This window comes from Tenrec ecaudatus, chromosome 16 (assembly GCF_050624435.1).
Source record: "Tenrec ecaudatus isolate mTenEca1 chromosome 16, mTenEca1.hap1, whole genome shotgun sequence".
Classification (NCBI taxonomy): Eukaryota; Metazoa; Chordata; class Mammalia; order Afrosoricida; family Tenrecidae; genus Tenrec; species Tenrec ecaudatus.
In genome coordinates this window covers 7,229,680-7,241,178 of record NC_134545.1, presented here as the reverse complement: position 1 = coordinate 7,241,178, position 11,499 = coordinate 7,229,680, and the positions used below count along the sequence as shown (strand labels likewise).

Below are 11,499 nucleotides of genomic sequence, written 5' to 3'. Positions count from 1 at the left end.
AAGTAACTAGGAGTGGGAGTGCTGGGTCATGTGCCAGTTTTATGTTTAACATTTTGAAACAGCAAGAAACTGCATTGTACAGCAGCTAATGTACCATTTTGTGTTCCTGCCAGCAATAGGTAAATTTTCTAATTCTTCACATACTTGCCAACATTTGTTATTTTTATTATATATTTCTTTTTTTTAATTTATTAATCATTTTATTGGTGCTCATACAACTCTTATCACAATCCATACATACATCAATTGAGTAAAGCACCCTTATACATTCGTTGCACTCATCATTCTCAAAATTCGCCTTCCACTTGGGTTCCTGGAATCAGCTCATTTTCCTTTTTTCCCTCCTCCTCCCTCTCTACTCCCTCCTCCCTCATGAACCCTTAATAACTTATAAATTATTACTCTATCTTGTCTTACACTGCCTGGCGTCTCCCCTCACTCACCTTCCCATTGCCCATCCCCCAGAGAGGAGGTTACATGTAGATCTCCGAGATCGGTTCCCCCTTTCTATACCCCCTTCCATCCTGGTGTCGCCACTCTCACCGCTGGTCCTGAAGGGTTCATCTGTCCTAGATTCCCTGTGATTACAGATCCCTGCTGCACCGCTGTGCATCCTCTGTTCTAACCAGGTCCGCAAGGTAGAATTGGGATCATGATAATTGGGGGGGTTATTATATATTTCTTAGAGTGAGTCTCATTGTGGGTTTGATTTGTTTGTGTCTCCGAGTATGCGTAATGAATCTGTCTGTAGGATGGAAGAGTGGAGGAGCTGTCTTGGGTGTGGGCATGTCCAGTTTAACTAGATCATGTCAAACCGTTGTCCAAAGTTGTGATCCAAATTTACATGCTCACCAGCACTTTGCTCTCGTCTCTCCAGCTTTCAGTATCATCAAACCTTAATTTTTGCCAGTACATTTAAGTGTAAGATGACATTATGATTTGAAAAACATCAACACCACAAAACATAAACTCACTGCTCCTTATGCAAAAACTGTTCTCTGTTCCTCGGCCTCACCTGAATGATATTCTGTTTCTATATATTTGCTTATTTCATGTAAGTAAGATCATACAATGTTTCTCTGGCCATAATGTTTTCACAGTTCCTATTGCAGCATTCGTCTCTAAGGCTGAGTTATCATCCATGTGCCACCGTTTGTGTTTCCGTCCTCCTCCTGTAGGGCACTTTGGCTGTCTTCACTTGGGGGTCACTACGAGTTAGCAGCACAATACACACTGGTACGCATGCACCTATTTACATGGCTGTGTCCAAGTATCTTGGGTCCAATGTAGAAAATGACATTGAGCAACATTTCATGTCCTTGCACAAAATTTCAGAAACACTCCCTGGTTCAGTATGGCTTCCATTAATGAAAACACGAGTTGGCAAGGGAATAAAGTCACTAAAATATGCTTAAAAGAGAAAACGCGGGTCAAAAATTCAAAGTGGGAAATTAGAGGGTCTTGAAAATTTCCACATGACGGGAAAATATCAAAGAACTATGACTGCCAAAACTTGTACATTTTCCCCCTAAAGGAAGGCATTTTGGGCACCTGACACACTTACAGAATACATTTTATACTTTGGAACTGTGATAGGAAAACAGCTCACTTCAACTTTTGTGGCATGCATGAGTTCATTTTCTTGCGGGGACCTGCCAGCGGATCAGTCTGACTAGACACTCTGCAGATGGGCTCGGGGCTCCCGCTGTTCTCCACAGCCTTTTACAAACTGGGTGTTCCATAATTTCATCTCTGATACTTTTCGCTTCATCATATTTGAATTTTGTTATTGTCATCTTTGGATTACACAAGCTGGTGTGCTACTTCTCTGTGGACTTAGTTGACTCCTTGCTTGGATGGCTGCTTGTTTGAATACAAGCCTTTAAGACCCCAGACACTATTCCGATTGATAGCCAGGCACCATCTGCTTTCTTCACCACACTTGGCTGTTGCACCCTTGTTTTCAATGATCATTTTATGAAGGTGAGTATGGAGCAGGGCCATGTTATCAGAACCAACTCTTCTTGAATTGGGGCTAGGATTAAATAGGAGCCCAGTCTCCATCTGCTTGTCCATGGGGTTTGCTCCCAAAGCAGTCTTAAGCCAACCAGCAACCAAACAAACAGAACCCAGACACAAAGGAAAAAGAGGGGGGGGGGGGGAATCTACAAGCAGGATAGCAAAATCCCATATAAACAAAGAAGTGCAGCATTGTCAGTCACCCCCTGGGGAACAACGCGATTGCACTACTACCATTCTCAATTTTCCCAGTGACCCAGCTCTCCGGTCTATGCGAATACAGCTCCGCCTTGAGCCACAACCCACAGGTTTTTGCCCTACACAGTTCGATCTCCCATTGGATTGAGATCTGTTGACCCTAAGTATGGGGATTGATGGCAGGGGTGGGGTAGGGGGCCTTCCTGGATCAGTCCTTCCAAGTGCAGATCCCCGCTCAACGGATCAGAACCTGTCTTGCAAGGTGGGCCTCAAGGTACTACCTACCTGTGTGGTGATCCTGGGTCCCTTTCCATTGGACACCCACTGAGCCAGGGGTTCCCCCAAGGTCCAATGACCGCCACTTCCACTGCCCTGAGGTGGTCACTCTCTGCTTCCTCTCCCATCCAAGTGCCTGAGCAGAGCATTTCTTCATATGCTTGTTGTCTGTCTGGATGTCTGTTTTGGTGAATTCTCTGTTCATATCTTCTGCTCACTTTAAAACTGGATGATTCATCTTTTTCTTGTTGGTGTTGCAATTTTCAGTAGATTTTAGATTAGTCCCTTGTTGGATGTATCGTTGGCAATTTTTCTCCCTAGTCTGTGGGTTCTCTTTGAACTCTTGAAAAAAGCGCGTGATGCATCTCCGTGTCTCATTTTTAGGAGGCCCCAGTCATCTGCTTTTGCCTTCTGTATGTATGCTTTTTGTCATGTTTGGTGATGTTTATGCACTGCATTGGGGCCCTTAAGTGCCTGTTTTCTCATTGAGAGTGTTTATGGTCCTAGGATTTATATTTTGGTTTTCACATCCATTTGTGGGTTCTTAACATTTGCAAATAAAAATCCAATCTGGCTAGCGCCATTTGTTGAAAAGATTGTCTCTTCTCATGTAATGTATTTTTGGCCCCTTTTCAGAAATCAGCTGTCTGTCTGTAGGTGGGGCGATGTATTTCTGGATTTTCCATTTTGTTCCATTAGCCCACGTGTTTACGGTCATACCGGTACCAGGCTGCTTTGACTACCTTGGCTGAGTAGTTAGGTTTTGAGTCTGGGGAGTGAAAGGGTGTGACTTGAGGATTCTTAAATAGTGTTTTGCTTATCTCCTCCTTCTCCATCTAAAGCTGGTGATTCATTTTCTTTAAAAAGTGATGCTAGGATCTGTGTCGAAATTGTATTGTTTTTAGGTCACCATGGGTAATTGTGTTAGGCTGAGTGATACAAAGTTTATTGTGCCAACCTGGCCAATAAACACATGTGGGGTTAATTGAAGGGCAGAGGGATAAATGGCTCAGGTGAGCCTCGCCTTTCTAGTTCTCGGGTCTCTTGCTTTCTGATGGTTGGACCAGGGTGCAGCTGCCTTAGCCAGTTCCCTGCTTTAGCTGGCAAGGCTCACTTCCTGCAAGACATCCCCAAGGAGGTCACATGGACCTACCCTGATGCAGTCCTGGGTGCTGGAGCTGCCGTGTGGAGACCCCTGCCAGCAATGAGATGCTTACACATTCACTGACTCGGCTTTCCTCCTGCAGTCGGCATCATAGTGTGTGTTTTGTGAAATGGAGGAGGACGTTGTGGATTGGTGTCGGACATATGGGCTAATGTTGGACTTGTGGGCTCAGGCAGCACTGGGTTGGGATGTTTTCTTGATGTGCACTTACCCTTTATATAAAAATCTCTCTTATACATATGAGTTTCTGTGGATTTGTTTCTCTCATTTACTCAGACTAACACATTGAGTTTTTGAGAGAGAGAAAAGCAAAACAGGGTGTGTGCATTTAAGAATTTTATATCAAGAAGGAAATTAATAGGTCAATCTATAGGGACCATAACTGGATGAATGGTTTCTTGGGGGGATGGCAGGGAAGGTTGGTGGGAAATGGGGAGCTAATAACAATGAGTACAGAAGTAAATGATCTAAAATTGATTTGCTGCTTTGTACAACTCTTTTTAATACTGAACTGTATGATATGTGAATTATATGCCCCCCCAAAGTTATATGCCAATGAAACTGTTAAAAAAAAAAAAGAAGAAATTATATCAAAGAAGCGGCCACCTCAACTCAAGTCTTTGGGTCAGATGCTAGCTGGAGTCCCCTCCAGACTCTACCCAGGCATTCATACAGGTGGGTCAAGTGCACAGACACTCTGACCACAGTAGTATTGGCATTTTTACAATACTATTATGAAAAGGGAATATAGGTCTCTTGGTTTCTTGTATGTTTGTGCGTTTTCTTGGTACAAGCCTTCTGTCTCTCTGGCTAAGGTTATTTCTAAGTGTTTCCTCTTTGTGTGGCTCTTGTCAGTGGCATTGCTTTCTTGATCTTTTCAGAACTCCACAAAGTCAATTTTGATTTTACTTTCCCTCCTTTCCATTGTGTAATGTGATGGGTAAGGAACCTGGAGGGATTTTGCGGCTCTTATCTCTCTCCTCATCTTTTTTTTTTTTTCGTGTCAGATGGGTAATGTGCCCACGTCGTAACAAGTATTATGGGAGGCACATGTCACGCAGACGCGTGAGGACCCGATCATCATGTTTATGAACCGGAAAAGGATCCTCTCTCTCCTCATCTTATGCAGTCATTTCACTGTTACCCGGGTCCTGTGGCGGGATCTAACGTGTGCACAGACAAACATCTCGTGGGCAGGTGCACAGCCTAGCTCATCACACCAGCGTCAACCCTCTGTGAGGCTTTCTCTCCCATCCTCTCTACCACCCTGCCCTGTGCCCCTGCCCCTCCCTCCATCCCTGGCCACCTCGCCATCTTCAAAGTCTTTTCCTTTGATGTGAAAACTCACCTCTGCCTTTATAATGGTCCTGAAATACGTTAAGATCTGAACTAACTGTTGAGCATGCTGTCCTCCAATTTTGTCCGTGTCATGGAGTGTTTGATAGACTTATCATGGGGTCTGTGAGCGATGCGTAATATTCCACTGTGTGTATGTTCCGGAGTTTGGTTCCCCCTTCCTCCACGGACGGGGCTTCTGGTTGTTTCCATCTTTGTGCTCTTACAGAAATTGCTGCCACATTTTGTTCTCTTTTTCTTTATGGCTTGTACCCTGTAGAGAGATCGCAGGTGTTTGTATTTGCATTTGCTTAAGGAAATATCAAACTGTTTTCCATAGTGGCTGCGCACTGCTTCAATCCCACGGCCAATATGTGACCATACCAATCTCTGCACGTCCTCTCCAGCAATTAGTATTACTTAATGTTGCTGAGAGTGCTGGCATGAGGTGGTATCTCAGTGCTGTTTTCATTTGTATTTCTCATAGTTAATGAGCTTGTACATTTCTTCATATGATTGTTGGCCACCTGGATATCCTCTTTAATAAGTTGTCTGTTCATGTCTTGTGCCCATTTCTTGATTGGGTTACCGTATATAGGCGAGTATAAGCCAAGGCACCTAATTTTACCACACAAAAACTGGGGTCTTTTCCAGCATAAAAAATGTGCTGAAAAAACACGGCTTATACTTGAGTATATACAGTACTTGTATTTTTCTTATTAAGGTGTGTTTGTTTTTCTACAGATTTTTGAAATTAACCCTTTACCTGCTATTTCATCGCCAAATGCTTTCCCCCAGTCTGTGGGTTCTCTGACTCTGTTTATGAAGCCTTTTCATGTGTATAAATGTTGCTCTAGAAGGTGCTTGTCGTCTGTCAGGTGTTTTTCACTATATTTAGTAGTGTTTTTATGCTTTGGATTGGGCCTCTTAAGTTTGTCCCCCTTTTTTCTTTTTCTTTAAGACCTTGATTCTACCCCACCTGAATTTTTCAAAACATTTTATTACTCATATAACTCTTAACACAATCCATACATATACATACATCAATTGTATAAAGCACATCTGTACATTCTTTGCCCTAATCATTTTCAAAGCATTTGCTCTCCACTTAAGCCCTTGGCATTAGGTCCTCTTTTCCCCCCTCCCTCCCACTCCCCACTCCCTCATGAGCCCTTGATAATTTATAGATTATTATTTTGTCATATCTTGCCCTATCCGGCGTCTCCCTTCATCCCCTTCTCTGTTGTCCATCTACCAGGGAGGAGGTCACATGTAGATCCTTGTAATCAGTTCCCCCTTTCCAACCCACTCACCCTCTACTCTGCCAGTATCGCCCCTCACACCCCTTGTCCTGAAGGTATCATCCACCCTGGATTCCCTGTGCCTCTAGCTCCTATATGCACCCGTGTACAACCTCTGCTCTATCCAGACTTGCAAGGTAGAATTTGGATCATAGTGGCTGGGGGGGAGGAAGCATCCAGGATCTGGGGGAAAGCTGTATTCTTCATCGGTGCTATATCGCACCCTGGCTGACTCATCTCCTCCCCTAGACACCTCTGTGAGGGGATCTCCAGTGGCCGACAAATGGGCTTTGGGTCTCCACTCTGCACTTCCCCCTTCATTCACTATGGTAAGATTTTTTTTTTTAAAGATGCCTGATACCTGATCCCATTGGCACCTCGTGATCGCACTGGCTGGTGTGCTTCTTCCATGTGGGCTTTGTTGCTTCTGAGCTAGATGGCCGCTTGTTCACCTTCAAGCCTTTAAGACCCTAGACACTATCTCTTTTGATAGCCGAGCACTATCAGCTTTCTTCGCCACATTTGCTTATGCACCCGTTTGTCCTCGGCAATCGTATCATGGAGGTGTGCAGCCAATGATATGATTTTTTGTTCTTTGATGCCTTATACCTGATCCCTTCTGGACCACGTGATCACACAGGTTGGTGTGTTCTTCCAAGTGGGCTTTGTTGGTTCTGAGCTAGATGGCCGCTTGTTTATCTTCAAGTCTTTAAAGACCCCAGACACTATCTCTTTTGATAGCCAGGCACCATCAGCTTTCTTCACCACATTTACTTGTTCACCCGCTTTGGCTTCAGTTGTGTCAGGAGGGTGAGCATCATTGAATGCCAATTTAATAGAAGAAAGTATTCATGCATTGAGGGAGTGCTTGAGTAGAGACCCGAGGTCCTTCCGCCTCCTTAATACTAAACCTATAAATATAGACACATAGATCTATTTCCCCATCCTCATACATACATTTGCATGTACATGTCTTTGTCTAGACCTCTATAAATGACCTTTGCCTCCTAGCTCTTTCCTCTATTTCCCTTGACTTTCCTCCTGCCCCACTATCATGCTCCGTCAACACCTGGGTTACAGCTTTACCTCTTCTTTATGTAACCTTACCCTTGATCATTCCCCACCAGGCCTGCCACTCCCCGCTCACCACCAATTTGGATCCCATGTTGTTCCCTTGTCCCTGTGTTTGTTAACACCACTTCCTTAGCCCCCCACCTCCCCCTACCCCAAGTCCCCCCGGGACTGTTGGTCCCGTTGTTTTTCCTCCAGATAGTTCATCCAGTTTGTCTTATTTAGACAGACCTGTGGAGACACTAACATGCAGGAAAACAAGACAGAGGAAAACAAAGCAACAGTATGCAACCAGACAACAAAACAGCAATAACAAACCACTGACAAAGAACAAAACAAAACTCATCAAGAAAGAAAAGCTTGTAGTTAGTTCAAGGATCGTTTGTTGGCCTTTAGGAGTGTTTTCCAGTTCAGTCTGTTGGGGCACCACACCCTGGCCCCAAAGTCCACTTTCAGCATTCCCTGGGGACCCCGCCGCTCCATTCCCTTGCTGTTCCGCTGCACTCCCCAGTGCTTTGCCTCGGTGTGGTGGGATCAGGTCAGGTACAATTCCCACACTGTGTCTCCGGTGCTGTCCCCTGTATTGCCCTTAGTCACTGATTGGCATCATTTCTCATAGTGGGGCCAGCCATGTTGTTCTCTCTGTGGACTGGCTGCTCTACTCAGGAACATCATCCTTACGGCCTGGTGGGCCAGGCTGTGCTTCACTCTCTCCTCCTGCCCCTTCATCTGCTCCCGTGTGCTCTGATCAGATATGTCCCTCTCCTGGAGCTGCAGAATCAATGTCGTCCTTTGAAACAAATTCTTCTCGGGGGAGGGGCAGGAATCCACTTAATTTATGGTGCTGGGGCCAGCCCCCCAGACCTCTCCACTGGTTCCCTACTCCACGCCGGGATATTGCATTCACACCTTGCGACACTGGGTTGAAGTCTGGTCCCTCTTTCCCTGTGGAGATATAAACAATACCCTCCCCTTGGGTGGATTAATGCCCCATGACCCCACTACCCTTTTCTTCCTTGTATTCATCCTTTTGTTTTCCTTTCCCCACCTCCTCCACCATTGTCTACCATGTGCATCCCTGGTTTTGATCTGGTGTCTGCCATACTACACTGTCCTCACCCAAAAATGTTTGTATACAGTAGCTTTTTCCCTATGCCCCTTTTGCATTTTTTTTATACTTACCTCAGCGGGCTCATGTTGTACTTGTCCTTTTGTGCCTGACTTATTTCGCTTAGCATTGTTTCCTCCAGTTCTTCCCATGCTGTTATGTGCCTCATACGTTCATCACTGCTTTTTGGCGATATGTAGTACTCCATTGTATGTATATACCACAGTTTTTTAATCCAATTGTCAGTTGATGGAAATTTGGGTTGCTTCCAGCTCCTTGCAATTGTGAACTGTGCCGCAATGAACATTTGAGCACAGATGTCTGGCCTTGGTTTGCTTCTTGCCTCTTCTGGGTATATGCCCAGTAGGGGGATTTCTGGGTCATATGGTAACTCTATTTCCATCTGTTTTAGATATCGCCAGATTGATTTCCATAGTGGCTGTACATACTTACAGGCCCACCAGCAGTGGATGAGAGTTCCTGTCTCCCCACAGCCCCTCCAACACTTGTTACTTTCTGATTTTTTGAATTGGGCTACCTTTGAGGGTGTCAGGTGGTACCTCATTGTTTTAATTTGCATTTCTCTTATGGCTAAAGATCGGGAACATTTTCTCATATGCTTGTTGTTCATTCGGATTTCTGCCCCTGTGAAACTTCTGTTCAAGTCCTTTGCCCACCTCTCAAGTGGACTATAAGTTTTTTTCTTTTTGGAAGATAGCAGAGTATTGTAGATTTTAGTAATAGGGCCTTTGTCTGATGTGTCATTGCTAAAGATGTTTTCCCAGTCTGTGGACTCTCTTATTACTCTCTTGGTGAATTCTTTTGATGTACACAAGTGTGTTATCTTCAGTATAGCCCATTTGTCAATTTGTGCCTCCTCTGTGTGTGTGTCCTTCCCTATTTCTGATAGCCTGTGTATTTCCTGTGCCAAAGTTCTCAAGTTGGTCCCAATTCCCTCACTGATGGCCCTAACAGTTTGGGGTTTAACATCAAGGTCTGTGATCCACCTTGAGTTTATTCTTGTGCATGGAGTGAGGTAAGGGTCTTGCTTCATTTTTCTGCAGGTAAATATCCATTTTTTCAAGCACCACTTGTTAAAGAGGGCATCTGCTTCCCATTGGATATTTTTGGGGCCTTATCAAAGATCAGCTGTCTGTATGCTGATGCCTTTATTTCTGGGTTTTCAGTTCTTTTCCATTGGTCCTGAGTATCTGTTTCCCCCTTTTTTCACGGGCTATCCTTGGAGAGCTACAGTTGATATTCAGGCATTTAATCTACCTTGAAAGTTCCTTCTGTCAGTGGTGTGCCGGATGTGTCTCACTGTTCAGCTGTGGCTTTCATCATTCTCTAATGGCCTTCTGATTTCTTTCTTTCCATTAGTTGACTTTTTAAAATTGTTTCTGTTAAATGGTCATCCCCACCCCCACAGACATTTTTCCCCAACAGTTTTATTGGCACATAGTGCACATATCATACAATTCAGTTGTTCATTCAGTCCTGTCAAGGAGGAGTGTACAATCACCCCCACATCAGTTTTAGAGCACCCCCCCCCATTGGTTAAACCACCTTTCAAATGAGTTGTGCAATCTCAGTCCATTCTAGTGCTCCCGCCCGCTCTGGCCTTCATTATTTGCTCCCCAAGACCCCTTTCCCTCCCTATCACCCCCACCCCTCCATCTCCTATATGCCCCATATCACTCTTTGTCATAATGCATCCACTCCTCCCGTGCTTCAATCAAAGACCAAATCGCACGAAGGTGGTCCAGATAAGTCGCAATAATGCGTACGAAGGAGAAGACCTCCGCCGACATTGAAAAGTGCCAGGGATGAAAGATGTGTCATGGACCCAGTAAGAGATTCTTGAGCCCGCAGCAGCTTCAGGTCGTGTCTGTTGGGGTCAGCTGTGTCTCTTGTGACGGCTTTTACTTGGATGTCTGTCTGGTTAGAAACTAGTATTGCCAGATTCATACGAAACGTGACTCCGGGAAAATGAGAAGCGGTCAAAATGGAAATGGAAAACACAAAGATCATAGCCTAGGGATTAGCTGAAATGGACTGGTATTGACCTTTTTAAAAAGTTTTTATTTTATTGGGGGCTCTTACTGCTCTTATCACCATCCATCCATCCGTCCATCCATTGTGTCAAGCACGTCTGTACATATGTTGTCATCATCTTTTTCAAAACATTTCTTTCTACTTGAGCCCTTGGTATCAGTGCCTTATTTTTTCCCCTCCCTCCCCCACGTCCCCTTGAAAATTTAGAAATTCTTTTTCCCCCATGTCTTACACCGACCACTGTCTCCTTTCACCCTCTTTTCTGCTGTCTATCCCCCTGGGAGGGGTGCCATACATCTATCATTGTGATCAGTTCCCCCTTGTTCCCCAACCCCCTTACCCTCCTAGTATCGTTGCTTCCCTTGCTTGTCCTGAAAGATTTACCTGGCCTGGATTCCTGTGTTACCAGCTCTTATCTGTACCAGTGTACATGTTCTGGTCTACCCAGATTTGTGAGATACAATTGGGGTCATGGTAGTTGGGTGGGGGGAGCATTAAAGAACTAGAGGAAAATTGAATGTTTCGTCAGTGCTACACTGCACCCTGACTGGCTTGTCTCTTTTTTGTGGCTTTTCTAACAAGAGGTGTCCAATTGATTCCAATGGGCTTTGGGTTTCCACTCTGCCCTCCCCCTCATTCCCATTGATATTATTTTTGTTTGTTTGTTTTGTGTCTTTGACTGATATGTATTGGACATTTTTAATCAGAAAATCACATGGTTTAGTATGCTGGGAATGATACAATCAAGAATGACACCACATTCATTATCAAAAAGGACATTTTAAGATCTTGAAGAACAATACTGTCAGTGATAGGGGTGAGGGGGTCCCCAGTACTTGGACGGGTCCTCAGGAGTGACTTTGCGATTGTGGAAAATATTGAAGACAGACAGCGGGGTACAGAGGCTCCCTGTCCCATGTCAGGACTAAGAGCAGAGTAACATAATACACCAACAGTGAGGTGAGACATTG

At 44.6% G+C, this 11,499-nt stretch overlaps 1 non-coding gene across 1 annotated transcript; it reads right to left on the bottom strand.

The window, feature by feature from the left end:
* Positions 1–4,659: 4,659 nt before the first annotated feature.
* On the bottom strand, positions 4,660–4,763 carry LOC142430138 (small nucleolar RNA U13). The gene has a single exon (XR_012780605.1). It is a non-coding gene; the product is annotated as a small nucleolar RNA U13 (small nucleolar RNA).
* Positions 4,764–11,499: the final 6,736 nt, after the last annotated feature.